The sequence below is a fragment of the Nicotiana tabacum genome, chromosome 19 (genome assembly GCF_000715075.1).
Source record: "Nicotiana tabacum cultivar K326 chromosome 19, ASM71507v2, whole genome shotgun sequence".
NCBI classification, from domain to species: Eukaryota; Viridiplantae; Streptophyta; class Magnoliopsida; order Solanales; family Solanaceae; genus Nicotiana; species Nicotiana tabacum.
Genome location: NC_134098.1, coordinates 4876286 through 4894004, shown reverse-complemented (window position 1 = coordinate 4894004; position 17719 = coordinate 4876286). Strand labels below are relative to the sequence as shown.

At 35.2% G+C, this 17719-nt stretch overlaps 1 long non-coding RNA gene across 1 annotated transcript; it reads right to left on the bottom strand.

Annotated features, from left to right (window-relative positions):
• Window positions 1-12846: 12846 nt before the first annotated feature.
• LOC107798906 (uncharacterized) lies at window positions 12847-15455 on the bottom strand. Its single transcript, XR_001651019.2, has 2 exons — window positions 15295-15455; window positions 12847-13429 (listed from the first exon to the last, which is right to left on the bottom strand). It is a non-coding gene; the product is annotated as an uncharacterized LOC107798906 (long non-coding RNA).
• Window positions 15456-17719: the final 2264 nt, after the last annotated feature.

The window sequence follows — 17719 nt, the reverse complement described above, 5'->3', positions numbered from 1 at the left end:
TTGTACTTCAGATGCACTTAAGGCCAAATAGGTATGAAGGGTAACCAATGGTTTCATGCACTTAATGCCAATAAGTCTGAAGTGAAAAATTACACTTCAGATGCACTTAAGTCCAAAAGGTCTAAAGTGCAACAAACGTTTTGCTACACTTAAGGTCAATAAGTCTGAAGTGAAAAATTGCACTTCAGATACACTTAAGGCCAAAAGGTCTGAAGTGCAACAAACATTTTGCTACACTTAAGGCCAATAAGTCTGAAGTGAAAATTACATTTTAGATGCACTTAAGGCCAAAAGGCACGAAGTGCAAATTGCCCAGAAACAGAAATTTGTTCGTCGAATTATAACAATCCAATATATGATTTAATACCTAAATCTACTCCAATTGAGCTCAAATTTGAAACATAACCTCCAAATATCATCAGGAACAAACCTCAATCATCAATTTGTCAAAATAACAATAAATCTAATTAACCCATTTTGCAATTAAGAAAAAGAAGAAGAAGAAGAAACCTTAAGCAATAGTATAAACAATAAAGTGTCATAACAGCTCACCATTGTAAAATATCATAAACTATATTAAAATATGTTTACAACTACCATATAAAATCATTGTCACAAGAAGAAGAAGAAGAAGAAGAAGGAGGAGGAGAAGCAGGAGGAGGAGGAGAAAACGAAGGAGGGGGAGAAAGAGAAGGAGGAGAAGAAGAAGCAGATGAAGAAGGAGAAAGAGGAGGAGAAAATGAAGGAGGAGAAAGGGGCCTCAAGTTATTTAAAAGGTGGGTACATGTTAAAACTTTTTTAAAAAGTAAGTATAGGTTAAATGAGGGTGACCAAATAGGGCGCCCCGTGTAATTTTTACCAGTCAGGGACAAAGCTATATTGGCCCAAGGGTGGTCAACTGACCACCCTTAGCCGAAAATTATACTACGTATAAGGTAAAATATTACTTATTATTGATTAAAAATAAAGTCTGAACACCCTTACATAACCCACTAACAATAGTCTGAACACCTTATTGAATTTTCTGGCTTCGCCACTGCTTGCAGTTTATCTATATGCGCTACCATTCATACACTTACAATTATTCGATTATAACTTTTTTCTATCCTATTCGTCCTTATTTTTCTTCTGTACCTTACCCTTTCTCTGATGATACTAATATATAATTGATCTCGATTAATATATTATTTTTTATTAAAACTAAATGTTTTACCATTATTTAAGAAAAGATGAATCAAATTGATACGAGTAAATTTATCTCGTATTTATTTCATTATGATAATTAATGCATGCCTAGTTTAAACGGGTTCTTTTTCATATATTTGTTCTCCATTGAAAACTAAACTCGAATTACTCTTGGACACACATTTAAGTAAAATATCTATTTTTTCAATTCAATTGAAGCAGCATTGTAATTACATAAAAGTCCCAAGCCCCAACTACAAGGTTGCATGCTTGATTAATTCCTCTATATAATAATTATGCCCTACGATTTGCACTCTTTTTATTAGAAGTCAATTTTAATTCTTAGAAGTTTGTGTCACAAACTAAGAGGCTCATTTGATATGCTGAACTTTTTATCATGTTAATTTATTTATCATACTAAGGCTTGATATTTCTATAAACTCTTTTAAGTGTGTATAAGAATAAATATTTTATAATTGAGTACTCAAAACTCAAAAGTTCCCATTTTAACGGACTCTTTAACTCCACTCCAAAAATTATTATAATTCATATGTTAATTGGTTCGATGATGCCCCCTAACTCTTTTATTATTTCCTTCTCCCTTAAATAAATTAATTCTCCTTGTATATTGTAAATAGTTAATGGTGTCATCTTAATTAAAATTTCTAAATTTTAAAAAAATTTATATGCTACTTTTTATGAACCTATAATTAAATTATTATATACCTTATTATAAATTATAACTTAAGTTTATTAAAATTATAAATAGAATGGTCCTTTTAAAAATTAATCACAAAGTTTATTATTTCTGTTATAATATAATATGTATTAAGTATATATTTAAGTTACATTTTATAAGCGGTAAATAATCTTTTAGGAGTTTTTTTTTTGTTTTTTTGCTGAACGACAAAATATTATTAATACTTAATTAGTGACATTACATGAGAGTGATGTCTCAATAGGATTACAAATACTATTAAGGTTTTCAAGTTCAGCCAAACTATTTAATACATTAGTAGATACTAGTCTAATACTAAGTGCTCTAGTTCTGTCTTCATGAAGTAGTTTATAAAATGCGTTAGGCGGGTAGATTATTATTGATAGGGGAGTGGTGCTTGACTGCTTGGATTCTTCTGTAGCCAAAACATGTGCAACTTTATTTCCTTCTCGAAAGTTATGCCAGATCATTGGATTCCCCATTTTCTTCGGTAGTAACCTGCATTCATTAACAATGTTAGTGTAGAAGGAATAGTTGTTATAGCAAAGCAATTGAAGTATCTGTAACATCAGTTTCAATTTTCAAGCTATGAAAATTATTTGTTTGTGCAATATGAAGGCCATTCTTTAGTGCAAAAAGTTCCATGTAGGTTGAGGTGTAGCCATAAGCGGGGATATGATAGCCTAGAACCCAGTCCCCAGAGTTATTCCGAAAAATGTTACCAATCCTACCTTTTTATAACTACCTTTGAACACCTCATCAATGTTGAGTTTTATGGGGGGGGGGGGGCACTTTACAGCTATTTGGGTGACATTGTTGTTTTGGTTTGGTGAGTTAGTGGAGTATTTGTATTTCATGCAATGCATGGCGACAAAAATTAAGGGTGAGTAGGTTACAGAAGCTATTGTAGTGGTTGTTATTCCTATTGAGCTATAGGTGCCAAACGGCGAAAGAGAAGAATTCATTCCAGGTGAGATTTAAGTGGTCAATATTAATAGGCAAGTCTTTGAGATTAATGAGTCAGTGGTCAGAGTTGAGGTCTAGAGTTTGGTTTTGTGAGATTATTTCTTTCCAAAAGGATTGGGCTATTGGACATTTGAAGAGTATATGGATTATGGATTCATTAGTTCCCTTACATATTGAACAAACCGTACCAATATCTAAGCCTATATAATGAAGATATGATTTAGTATGTAGGCGGTTATGAGAGCATTGTTAAGTTTTTAAACTTAAATGTAGCTTAAAAGAGGGTGAATGGAAAATGATGAGAAATTGAAAATACTTGAGTTTTCCCCCTTGACAAAGGGACATGGTCCCATATTGGAAGAGGAAAAAGTTTTTGATGGGTATATATATAACTGCTCTTCTTCTAGCTCTTAAAGAATTAAGAAGAAGGCAAGTCTCGCGTCTTTCCAAAAGGATTGGGCTATTGGACATTTGAAGAGTATATGGATTATGGATTCATTGGTTCCCTTACATATTTAACAAACTATATCAATATCTAAGCCTATATGATGAAGATATGATTTAGTAGGTAGGCGGTTATGAGAGCATTATTGGGTTTTTAAGCTTAAATATAGCTTAAAAGAGGGTGAATGAGAAATAGAGGAAAATTGAAAATATTTGAGTTTCCCTCCTTGACAAAGGGACATAGTCCCATATTGGAAGAGGAAAAAGATTTTGATAAGTATATATACAATTTCTCTTCTTCTAGCTCTTAAAGAGTTAAGAAGAAGGCAAGCCTCGTACCGTCGTCGTCGTCGCTCGCTCGGCTTCGACTTCGGATTTGGTCAATTGACTGATTAATTTTTTGGACCAAATTTATTTGTTAATAGTAAATATTAACAGAAATATTGTTAAATATCCGTTTTTTTGTAAACGAAAAATTAATATTAAATCCAACGGAACAATATATGCCCTTCGCTTTTTGTAAAAGCCATTTACGTTATTGCCTTTTTTTTACACAAACAACCCTTCTAAAGAGTTGCACCTCTTCAGTTTTGAAGAGTTGCACCTTTTCAGTTTGAGCTCAATATTGGCTATAAATACCAGTCCATTCTTTCAGATTTTCCATACGAATTTCTGAGTTCTCCTCATTTCTTCTGTATTGTTTTAACTACAAAGAAAGCAACAGTAAGTGTGATTTGCTACCGATCTTTGTGTTCGCTGAAAGACTGGAGTTTGAACTACCGCTACACCAGTGTGTAATTCGCTCTATCCTAGGAGGAAATAATCCACAACCTTGGGTACTAGGAGGGGAATAGATTCCTTAAGAAAACACTGTAAATTCAGTGAGCTCAGATTAAATCTTGTTTCTTTTACATTTCTCTTTATATGTTATTTTATCTTCTCCAGAATTATTTTAAAAATACAATTTTCTATCAAGCTTAAGGAATTTAATATTTTCTGTACTTGTGTTATACTCACTGCTCTGAAGACTAAAACCTTTGTGGTTTTATACTCCATTTGAGATTAAAATCTACGTGATTTTAACGTTTTTTTGTGTCATTCTTTTACAGAAATGACGAATGACAATGGGAACCAGACTGTTCCTATGGTGACTGCCAATGCATTGACAAGCCGAACAACACCAGCATTTGCACCGGCAGAAAAACTCAAAAACATTCTCGGGATTGATTTCAAGCGGTGGAAGCAAACGACATTCTTCAATTTGACGACTTTAAATCTGCAGAAGTTCATTAAGGAAGATGTTCCTATTCTGCCCGACGAAACTCCAGAAAATGAACGCTTTCTCGTGACTGAGTCGTGGAAGCATTCTGATTTTCTATGCAAGAATTACATTCTTAGCGGACTGGAGGACGATCTGTATAACGTCTATAGTAATGTGGAGACGTCAAAACAACCGTGGATAGCGCTTGAAAGGAAATACAAAACAGAAAATGCCGGGTTAAAGAAATTTATTGCCGCTAAATGTTTGGACTACACAATGGTAGATAGCAAGTCTGTTATTACCCAAGTCCAGGAATTGCAAGTGATTATTCACGATCTCCTTGCTGAAGGTATAAATCAAATTAATACTAATGTTGAAAGTATTAATTATATTATTTTTACTAACAGAATTTTCATTGAAGGTCTTGTAATCAATGAAGCATTCCAAGTTGCAGCGATGATTGAGAAGTTGCCTCCTTTGTGGAAGGACTTCAAAAACTACTTGAAACACAAACGCAAGGAGATGTCCCTTGAAGATCTCACTGTTCGGTTGAGAATCGAAGAGGACAACAAAGCTGCTGAAAAGAAAGGCTGTGGAAACTCAACAATAATGGGAGCAAACATTGTTGAGGATAGAAAGAAGAAGAAGGCTTCTGGACCGAAAAACAACCCAAGCAAGAAGTGGTTCAACGAAAATTGCTACAACTATGGAAAAGCTGGACACAGATCTGCAGATTGTCGTGCTCCAAAGAAAGACAAGAAGAAGGGTCAAGCGAACATAGTCGAAAAGCACTAAGATATTGATGACTTATGTGCTATGCTTTCTGAATGCAACTTGGTGGAAATCCTAAGGAGTGCTGGATTGATTCTGGAGCCACTCGCCATATTTTTGCTGTTAGAAAAGTGTTTGCTACATATGCTCTTGTTGGACCCGAAGAGACGCTTTCTATAGGAAATTCTGCAACAGCCAAAATTGAAGGATGTGGGAAGATATTTATAAAAATGACTTCTGGTAAGGTGGTGACTTTGAACAACGTCCTTCATGTTCCCGAGATTAGAAAGAACTTAGTCTTTGTTGGACTTCTTGTTAAGAACGGGTTTAAGTGTGTTTTTGTATCCGATAAGGTTGTAATAAGTAAGAATGAGATGTTTGTAGGAAAAGGTTACCTCACTGAGGGCTTTTTCAAGCTGAATGTAATGGTTGTTGAGAATAATAATAAAATTTCAGCTTTTTATTACTTACTTGAATCAAAAGAATTATGGCATATACGTTTGGGTCATGTCAATTATAAAACCTTGCAGAAAATAATTAATTTGGAAGTATTGCCTATGTTTGAATACGACAAATCAAAATGTCAAATATGTGTGGAATCTAAGTATGTTAACCATCCTTATAAGTCAGTTGAAAGGAATTCAAATCTTTTAGGCTTAATTCACACGGATATTTGCGACATGAAGTCAATACCATCTCGTGGTGGAAAGAAGTATTTCATAACTTTTATTGACGATAGTACTCGATATTGCTATGTTTACTTACTTAATAGCAAAGATGAAGTAATAGACACATTCCGGCAATACAAAAATGAAGTTGAAACACAACTTAACAAGAAAATCAAAATGATAAGAAGTGATAGGGGTGGTGAATATTAATCTCCTTTTGAAGAAATATGTTTAGAATATGGAATTATGCATCAAACAACGTCCTCCACGCCCAATCTAATGGGATTGCAGAAAGAAAGAGTTGTTCATTAAAGAAGATGATGAACGCATTGTTCATAAGTTCTGGTTTGCCACAGAACTTGTGAGGGGAAGCCGTTCTTACGTCTAACCGGATACTAAATTGAGTACCCCATAGAAAAACACAATTCATTCCATATGAAAAATAGAAAGGAAGGAAGCCCAACTTGAATTATTTTAAAGTGTGGGGGTGTTTGGTAAAAGTGCAAGTTTACTAAACCCAAAAGAGTAAAAATAGGACCGAAAACCGTTGATTGTGTTTTCATAGGATATGCGACCAATAGTAAAGCATATCGATTTTTGGTTCATAAATCAGAAAATCCCAATATTCATAATAATACAGTTATAGAATCAGATAATGCTGAGTTCTTTGAAAATATATATCCGTATAAAAAGAAATGTGTCGATTGTTGAAGGATCTAAACGACCTCGGGAAGAAACAAAATAAAGTACTTTTAATCAGGAGGATCCAAGACGAAGTAAACGTCAAAGAACGTCTACTTCGTTTGGATCAAATTTTGTGACTTTCTTATTGGAAAATGAGCCTCGAACATTTAAAGAAGCTATGACTTCTTCGGAATCATTGTTTTGGAAAGAGGCAGTCAATAGTGAAATAAAATTCATATTGAACAACCATACATGAGAATTGGTTGATCTTCCTCCTGGAAATAAACCTTTGGGTTCAAAATGGATTTTAAGAGGAAAATGAAAGATTATGGCACTATTGATAAATATAAGGCAAAACTTGTAGTCAAAGAGTATAGACAACGAGAAGGTCTTGACTATTTTGATACATACTCTCCAGTTATAAGAATTACGTCCATACGAATGTTAATAACATTAGCTGCAGTTTATGGTCTTGAAATTCATCAAATAGACATTAAGACGGCCTTCTTAAATGGAGATTTGGAGGAAAAATCTACAATGAACAACCTGAAGGGTTTGTGGTTCCTGGTAAAGAAAAGAAGGTTTGTAGACTTGTTAAGTCCTTTTACGAACTAAAACAAGCACCCAAACAATGGCATGCAAAATTTAACCAAATAATATTGTCAAATGGTTTTAAGATAAATGAATGTGATAAATGTGTGTACATAAAAAAATGTTCCAAATCACATAGTCATTGTTTGCTTATATGTGGATGATATGATGATAATGAGTAATGACATTACCAACATAAATGCGACTAAGTATATGCTAACTAGCAAGTTTGATATGAAGGACTTGGGAGTTGCTGATTTAATTCTAGGAATTAAGATCCATAAGACTCCTCAAGGTTTGGCATTGTCACAATCTCATTATATCAAGACAATACTTGGAAAATTCAAGCACTTAGGGTTTAAAGTTGCAAAGACTCCAATTGACATGAATCTTGCATTAGCAAAGAACAAAGGCCAAAGCATATCACAATTGGATTATGCTCATGTGTTGGGATGCTTAGTGTATATCATGAAATGTACACGACCAGATATAGCTTGTGCTATAAGTAAATTGAGTCGATACACGAGCAATCCAGGTCAATCTCATTGGATGGCAATGAAACGAGTTTTGGCATATTTAGAACATACCCAGGACTTTGCTTTGCACTACAGTAAATATCCTGCGGTGATTGAGGGATACTGTGATGCAAATTAGATCATCGGTTCAACTGATTCTAAGTCCACAAGTGGATATATATTCACTATTGATGGAGGGCGGTATCTTGGAAGTCGTCCAAACAAACATGTATTGCCCGCTCTACAATGGAGGCTGAGTTCATAGCCTTAGATAAAGCCGGTGAAGAAGTTGAATGGCTCCGGAATTTCTTAGAAGACATTCCATTTTGGCCCAAACCATTGGCACCAATATACATACATTGCGATAGACTAGCGGAAATTGAAAGGGATGGTAGTGTGATGTATAACGGTAAATCTCGTCATATACGACGAAGACATAAAACTGTTAGGCAATTACTCTCTAGAGGAATTATCACGATTGACTATGTAAAATCAAGCGATAATGTGCCGGATCTACTTACAAAAGGCCTAACTAGAGAGGTAGTTGAGAAATCATCGAGGGAAATAGGACTATGGCCGAAAACAAGTCATTGTGGCGGTAACTCTACCTAGAAGACTGGAGATCCCAAGATCTAGGTTCAAGGATATCAAACAAAGTCATTAATGACGGTTCAACATTGTGAACTAATATTTTGGTCCATTCTCGTGGTGAGACAATGTTCAGTACCAAGTAGGCTTTTTAATGATTTCTAATTTGATACGGGGTATGTCAAATAGTGTATCTACAGGATGACACATTTAGGAATCACCTATGTAAGTGTGAAGCGTTAGCCGCTTCAAGGAGAATTTTGTAAGGCCATTTCTCTACGCACTTATGAAACCAGGCAATGTTCATGGCTGAAACGAACACAACAATGAGAGCCAAAGACGGTTAAGGGTTGGTTGTGTGACTTATGGTTGTCTAGGTATACACCAAAGTTTGACGGTTCAAAGATATCAAATCTACCAATTGACCGAGTATATCCGACATAAGTTCACTATGGAAAGTTCAAAGGAAAACCTACTTATCCAGATGCAATTAATCCTTGCTTGCGAATCACACAGTTTTTCATGCATATTTCTGTGATATAGTCATTCCCCATTCATATGGGGATTTGTTGGGTTTTTAAGCTTAAATGTAGCTTAAAAGAGGGTGAATGGAAAATAGAGGGAAATTGAAAATATTTGAGTTTCCCTCCTTGACAAAGGGACATGGTCCCATATTGGAAGAGGAAAATATATTTGATGGGTATATATACAATTGCTCTTCTTCTAACTCTTAAAGAGTTAAGAAGAAGTCAAGCATCGCGTCGTCGTCATCATCGTCGCTCGCTCGCTCGGCTTCGGTTTCGGATTTGATCAAATGATTGATTGATTAATTTTTTGGACCAAATTTATTTGTTAATAGTAAATATTGATAGAAATATTGTTAAATATTCATTTTTTTGTAAACGAAAAATTAATATTAAATCCAACGGAAAAATATATGCCTTCGCTTTTTGTAAAAGCCATTTGCGTTATATGCCCTTCGCTTTTTGTAAAAGCCATTTACGTTATGGTCTGTTTACACAAACAACCCTTCTGAAGAGTTGTACCTCTTCAGTTTTGAAGAGTTGCACCTTTTCAGTTTGAGCTCAACATTGGCTATAAATACCAGTCCATTCTCTCAGATTTTTCATACGAATTTCTGAGTTCTCCTCCTTTCTTTTGCATTATTTTAACTACAAAGAAAACAACAGTAAGTGTGATTTGCTACCGATCTTTGTGTTCGCTGAAACACTGGAGCTTGAACTGCCGCTACACCAGTGTGTAATTCGTTCTATCCTGAGAGGAAATAATCCACAACCTTGGGTACTAGGAGGGAATTAAAATCCTTAAGAAAATACTGTGAATTCAGTGAGCTCGGATTAAATCCTGTTTCTTTTATATTTTTCTTTATATATTATTTTATCTTCTCCAGAATTATTTTACAAATACAATTTTCTATCAAGCATTGCCATAGGAAAAAACTTAACTCTACTAAGAGTATTTAATTTTCATATCCAGTGGAACCTATAATTGATGTGGGCACGCGGGGAGATGTGTTTATAGGTTGTTTTGGTAGAGAATGAGCCATTAGGAGTAACAACCCAAATTGGTATGTCTTTGGAACCTTGTAAGGTGAAAATACTAATAGAGCGAATTTTTTGGATGACATGGAGGGGTAAATCGTAGGAGATTTTGGAGAGGTCCCAACGATTATTATCCCAAAGATCTTTGACTTTGAGGGAAGAATCTAGTTGGTTTAGAAGTACGTGGATAAGAGAGCTAAGTGGAGAGATGTTAGGGATCCATGCTGAGAACCAACAACTATATAAAATTTGTCTTTGCTTTTAGTATTTATAATATTTTATATTATCTACATTGAATGTTTATAAGGTTCTCACTATTTTTATTCTAGATTGTTTAAATAGATTTTTGAAATTTAATTGCTAATAATAAAATTATTGATAAAAGTAAATTATTTATATTATATTTATTCTGCTCATCCTTTTCATTATTAAACATCGTTAAATTATATGCTTAATTACCATTTTTATTTTTTTCATTTTGAAAATAAAATTTAGTTATTATATTGGTAAGTTTATAGCATAGATATTGAAAAAGAGAAAAATATCGTGATATACTAAGAACATAAAAAATTAAAAACACAAAAGAGATAAATGTTAATACTATAGAGGTTGAAATATGCATTTTAAAAAGTTAATTGAGAAATAAGGGAGAGAATGACAATTATTTAAAGTATAGGGGCAATTTGATTTTTAACAAAGTTTGGAGGTGTAAAACTGTAAATAATTTCCATCCATTCATTTTTTATGTTCACTAATTTCTTGAAAAATAACAACAACAACATACCCAGTATAATCTCACATAGTGGGCTCTGGGAAGGATAGTGTGTACGCAGACCTTACCCCTATCTTTGTGGAGGTAGAGAGACTATTTCCAATAGACCCTCGACTGAGGCAAGCATCGGTACCACAATAATAACAAGAAACAAGACGGGATAAGAGATTATTAGTGGTATTAATCAAAAGAATACAGGGAATAATGCAGTCATCAAACTAGATATGAACAAGGCTTATGATAGAATATCATGGACGTTTCTCTGTGGGGTTATGAGAAAAAATGGGATTTGCAGAACAATGGATACACACTGTGAAACCATATATCCAATGTATGGTACTATATCCTTATTAATGGTAAAAGAGAATGTTTCTTCAAATCAGCTAGGGGTTTAAAGCAAGGAGACTCTTTATCCCCTTCTCTATTTATTATAGTAATTGAGGCTCTTTCTAAATAGGGATGGTAATGGGGCGGTGTAGGTGCGGGGCGGGTTTGAACCTATATGGGGCGGGGCGGGTTTGGGCCTGTGCGAGGCGGGTTGAAATTTTTTTTTTTTATAAAATATTTGCGGGTGCGGGTTCAAATAGTGACACAAACTAAGAAAGACATGAATCTATTCTACACAAATTCTATTATTGTATTGGTGAAAAATCCTATTGCTGGCTATTTTAAAATTCAACCCCTCCCCTCGAACACACCTCACCCCCACCCCCTAGAAGAAACAAAAAGCAAAAGATTAAATGGCAAGTATGCTTTGGCAATGGAACAAGGAAACACCAACAATTTTCTTCTAAAAAAAGTTCTTTTGATTTGTTTTATATTTGTAATTCATCTACATCAATTATTTTCTGCTTCTTTTTTTCATTTTTGGTTCAAGTCTTAATAGCGTAAAAGCATACTCTTAAAGACACGATTGAAGCAACTGAAATGCCTCGCCTTAAATGAAGCCATATTTGAAATCCCAAAAGAAACATTCTATTTGATATATTCCAAAGAAAAAGGAAAATGAATTAGTTTAATGAAAGTAAATATAATTAACTAACTTAAACAGAAGCAGAAAATTCAAAGTTTAAATTAAAAAAAAAATCTTTAGTGGAGTGGGGTGGGGCTGGTGGATGCGGGTGAACATGCTATGCGGGGCAAGGCGGGTGGATGCGGGTGTAGGTATGTGGCGGGTAGATGCGGGTGAACATGCTATGCGGGGCGGGTTGAAATTTTGTGGGTTAAAACATAACCCGCCCTGCCCCATTGCCATCCCTATTTCTAGAGCATTAAACAATCTACATGAAAATCCTGATTTTTTAGGATTTACCATGAATAAGAAGGGACCTCTCGCCTATGCAGATGAATTGATTATTTTCACCTCATGTAACACAAAATCTATTAGACTCGTCAAGCAGATGCTAGCAGAGTATAAGAAAGCTTCAGGTCAACAGGCGAATAACCAAAAGAGTTGCTACCTAGTAAACCATACTTGTCATCAAAATAGCATCAGAATTATTGAAAGGCATCTAAAATTCAGAAGGGAATTTTCCCCTATTGAATATCTAGGATGTTTGATATATACAGGTAGAAAGAAGGTGCAATACTTATCTGGAATGACATTGAAGATTGTTCATAGAATTACTAGCTGGCAGGGTCAACTTTTATCTCTAAGAGGCAAAGCTATTCTTATCAAGCATGTACTGTCTGCCATTCCTATACACTTGTTATCCATTTGTCATCCTCCTAAAACTGTGCTTAAGATGTTGGAAAGATTCTTCGCTAATTTCTTCTGGGGTCAAAAGGATGGAAGCAAGAAATATCACTGGGCCTCTTGGAGAAAGTTATGTTATCCTACTGAAGGAGGAGGAGTGGGTTTTAAAAATTTGAGTGACACCACCAAGGCCTTCACAGCCAAAATCTGGTGGCTTTTCAGAACTAATAAATTTCCACCATTCTTATTGACTAAGTATTGCAGCAGAACTCATCCTGTTCCCAGGAAAAGAAACTCAAAGCAATCCAGCCCATTTAACATGGAGGATAAATTCTTCATTTAACAGAAGTAGAACCACATATAACATGGAGGATCCAAGGAGGAAATTCTTCTTTCTACTGGGACAACTGGACAGGTTTGGATCCTTTATCCAACTTTTGCAGCTGTTCCATTTATAATAAGGATAAGGTATGTAACTTTATTGTTAATAATTCCAGGAATATTCCTAAATTGTCTCAAGCTATTCTAGGCTACTTGGTTGAACATATTAGAGGTATCAAAATAGGTAACTCAAATGTACAAGACCAAGCAATATGGACTGGCTCAACTAATGGTCAGCTCATATGCTTCTCAGCCTGGAATAGCCTGAGACAAAGACAAGGGATTTCTTTTGTGAATAAGTTCTTATGGCATAACGCTATTCCTTTCAAAATCTCTATTTTCGATTGAAAACTTTTGAGAGACAAACTACCCACAAATGATAATATCAGAAAGATGGAAATTCATTTTCCATCAAAATGTGCTTGTTGCATGAAACCAATGAATGAAGATAAGCATCATATTTTCATTGATAGCAACATCAGCAAAGCAGTCTGGAAATGCTTCAGAGACCAATTTGGACTATGATGGTGATATTAGGCACCAGATGATGGTTTGGTGGTTCTCTGAATATCAGAACCCAATCCATAAACTCCTTCAAGCAGCCCCTTTGGTCATCAGTTGGAATATCTGGAAAGAGAAAAATAAGAGTAAATATGATCAACAAAGGTTCTTTGTTCCTAAAATTGTACACCAAATTTGTCATGATGTTACACTGATTATCCATAAGCAGTTCAGGCAGGTTGACTTAGCAATTCCATGGGCACAATTGACTCAGATGATTGTGAAATCTAGATCACAGTTGACTATTATCAAAGTCTTATGGAAATTTCCTCTAGAAAGGACCATTAAATTAAAAAGTGAAGGATGTTCTAGAGGTAATCCCGGTATTAGTGGTGGAGGAGGGGTCATTAGAAGGCACACTGGAGAAATGGTAGGAGCATTTGCAGCATCTTTTGGTACCCAGAGTAATAATGCAGCTGAATCTATGGCTCTAAATATGGGGCTGCAATGGTGCATAGATCAGGGACTCAAAAATATTATTATGGAATTGGATTCACTCTTAGTTATTAACTGGATGCTTGAAAAGTTTAATCCTCCTTGGAGTTTGCTGACTACTATTGAAGAAGCTAAGAGGAAGACTAATTTCTTTAATGAAATATAAGTCATGCACTGCTTCAGGAAAGGAAACAAAGTGGCGGATGCATTAACTAATGAAGGAGCTGAGATAAATGGTGTTAAATGGTTTTACTCTACTCAAGAACTTCCATCTCAGGCCAGGGGACACTTATATACATGGACAATGATCAACTCCCTAATTTTAGAATAAGATACTCCAAAAAGCTATTTTGTATATGATCCACCTGATAACAGTGATGTTACTTTTTGTGCTTTGGTTAATCACTGCAGTTGTGAATAAGGAAAATGGTCCTTTCCAAATGATAGTATCTTCGTTGTATATCCTTCTTCATGAGTCCAGGAATATGCCTTTATTTTCTTTTATTTTTGTGGAGGTTAGGTTTTATGTCACCCTCCTTAATGTGTTTACTTCTGGATTTTAATTTTCAAGGTAGGGTCCATGCCAAACCCCCCGTCACCTAAAGACGGATTTGAGAAAAAAAGAAAGAAAAGAAGACGGGACAACACCGAAAAACCATGTAAAAGCAATACACAACAAGAAAAATGGTATTATATGAAGAAATTGGTAAATGACTTGTTTTAATAAGTTTTAGCCAATATTTCAAAACTATTCAAATTTAGTCACTTTATTGCGAAAATAATTTTTTAACAAAAATATCCTTAGCTAAAGCAGAAAATTTATCAAACTGAACATTTATCACAAATTGTTCCTGATGCTCATTCAACACGACAGATAAAGCAGAACAAGTTATGACATAAGGGGAAATGGGACCAAGAAGCAGAATATCTCTGCATCTCAGGCCTGTAACCGTCAATACAGCAATTAAGAAAGAAGAAGAATACGGGCATGTCATTTAGTCAACTAAAATATGACAAGATTTTGTCAAATCCAAGACATCTGTGACATTTCTTGTAATTAAGAACTGCTAGGACTCCTCAAAAGATGCAGTAACCTTTTCAGCACCAATGGGCTGTTTTGGAGATCTAGAGCCCGTTTGGACATAAAAAAAAATTTAAATTTTTTTCGAAATCAGTGTTTGGTCATAAATTTTTTAATTTTTAGGTGCATTACTCTGCTGTACTCAAGATGAAATCATTAATTGGGATGCCCAATTTCAGCATTTCTCGAAAAAGGGAAAAACAGCAGAGTAATGCTTCATATTTACCATAGTCTTTAATAATTTAGAGAAGCTAAAAACCGAAGGAAGAGGCTGCGGCACTGACCATTCGATGGAAGAGACTCGTAGCATCGTCTAAATACTTGACATTCTCAATATGGCTATGAAATGAAGAATAATATCTAGTCGCCGAAGCAGAAGGTGAAATAGCAGAAAAAGAGATAAAGGGAATAATACCGTTGCAAGAGTAACGCAGCAAAGAAATTCCCGTTATCTGATTGCAATTGCCGAAGAGAAATTCAGTTTGCGATCTCTGTGTGCCCTAATTGAAGAAAAAGCTGAAATGCGACTGTCCAGTTAATTGTTAAGTTCGGTAGTTGACAGTTAGGCCCTCTTTATTTTAGTTATTGTAGGTAGGGGTGTTCATGGTAGGTAGGGGTGTTCATAAAAACTCAAAAACCGAACCAAACCGAAAATAGAACCAAACCGACCAAAAAATCAATATATTTTATGTTTGGTTTGGTTTTGGTTCTGAATTTTAAAAACCGATCAATTTGGTTTGCTTTCAGACATGGCGATTGTTAGGTCAATATTCTCCAACGGATAGTACTCTGAAATCTAACAATCGTCGTGTCTGAAAGCACCTGAAACTGCACACGAGGTGCAGAGTGTAGTATGAGTACAACCAACTCAATAAGTAACAAGACTAACCTATGGGATGAAAGTAGTGACGAGTACATAAATAATGGTGCAGAAATGTAGGCATGCTTTCAAGTTCAATAGTTAAACTCAGTACAAGCAAAATAGATCAATACTGCATGATATGAGAAATATGACATCTCAGTGGAAAGACCTCATGTACTACTGGTCACTAATCATTTGGTCATCCGGTGCTGTTTATGGCCAATCCAGCCCAGGGATATTCCATCCCCCATATATATACACATCGACTAACAATCAGTCACTCAATACCATATAAGGCCAATCCAGCCCTGGGGTAATTTATCCCCAAATGTAAATGATACGGACAAGATCCATGTCCAGGAAAAATTCATCACATTATAAATAAGTATGGCAAGTCCATGCCCTGGGAAGTCCGTCCCAAATATATAATCATCTACGCTTACTGGGGGTGTGTACAGAGGATGGTAGGCTATAATCCAGTGTTTTAGTCGCTTATTACACTCTAATTCACTGCACTTTACTTATGTTGAGCTTTAATTAGGCGTGTTTTGCACTTATTGTGTGTTTTATACCCGACATGAGTGATTTCGAGCTATGTAGATGTTGTGGCATGAATTCATGCTATTTTAGAGCTTTGAAGTCTGAGTAAAATCCCAAAGATTAAGTCGGGATCGAGTGCGGGGATCAACGGATGATAGTGGAACGAAACGAAGAATCGAGTAGGTATATTGCGTAGTGTCTAGTAAAATGTACATAACTTTTCGCTCTGAACTCCGTTTAGGCTCCACAATATATCGTTGGAAATCTATATAAAAGAGATACAACTTCCATGTTTTACACTTTCCCAAATTCCCAACTTATACAATCCAGGTGCGCAGTCGCGCACTGGGCGTGCATTTGGGGCAGAATGGTGTGCAAAGTGCGCGACCACGTGTGCAGTCGCACATGTCTTGTCCGGAAAAAGCCCTATTTCACTAAGAAATGGTAGTTTCGTACGGGATTTGCTTTGGGAGTGGATTAAATACCTCAAAACATCATTTTTGACATATTTTTGACATACCTTAGACCTAGGGAAGCTTTGGAGAAGAAAGAGCACAAGGATTTCATCCTTCCTTCCTCACTCAAATCCGGGTTTAGATTATATTTATGTTTTCCTCTACTTTTATTTTATCTGTGAAGAATTTCTCCATGTCTATGGAGTAGAACCTTTTGGGTTGTGATGGATTTGGTGTATTGATGGTTGTTTGTGGATTATAACTCTATTTTTATGTATTTGAATCATTTTTGGAAGATTTAATTGTTGTATCTATATTCACTTGTTCTTGTAACTGAAAGAGGTATAACTTGTGATATATTTGCACTATATTATTAGTTGAGTTCATAGATTCTTCTAAGTAATCGAAAGAGACTAGTTGAATCCTTGATTAAACCTAATTAGGAGGATAATCGAAAGAGGTTCTCCTAAAGACCAATCCATTACGAATTCTTGCATATCTTCACCGAGCTTAAATTGGTTCATATTGTTAGGTTGAGACTTAATCGAGAGAGAAGTTTGTACTGATAATTAAGTGAATTCGAGAGATTCAGTTGAACATTAGAAGTGAATTATCTAGAGTTAGATCCCGAATAAGTATCTTGCACCTATCTTATCAACCCATATTTTCTCTCATTGATAACTTCCTTGCTTACCTTTATTGCGATTGTCATTAGTCAATTGCTTTAGATTCTTAGTTATTTGTAGTTAGAATTCATATATATCTCAAATGTTGATCCTCCTGGATAGCAATATAGCTACAAACTATGATAATACTGTTTAAATCCAATCCCTGTGGACACGATAATTATACTATACTATTTTTGACTAGCGAGCACAATTTAAGTGTGTGTTTTGCGCTCGTCAACAGACTCCAGAGGGGGTCCTTTAGCCCAAGCGTGATATAAAGACGATATGGCCTACTGCAGGCAGGCAGTCCCGATC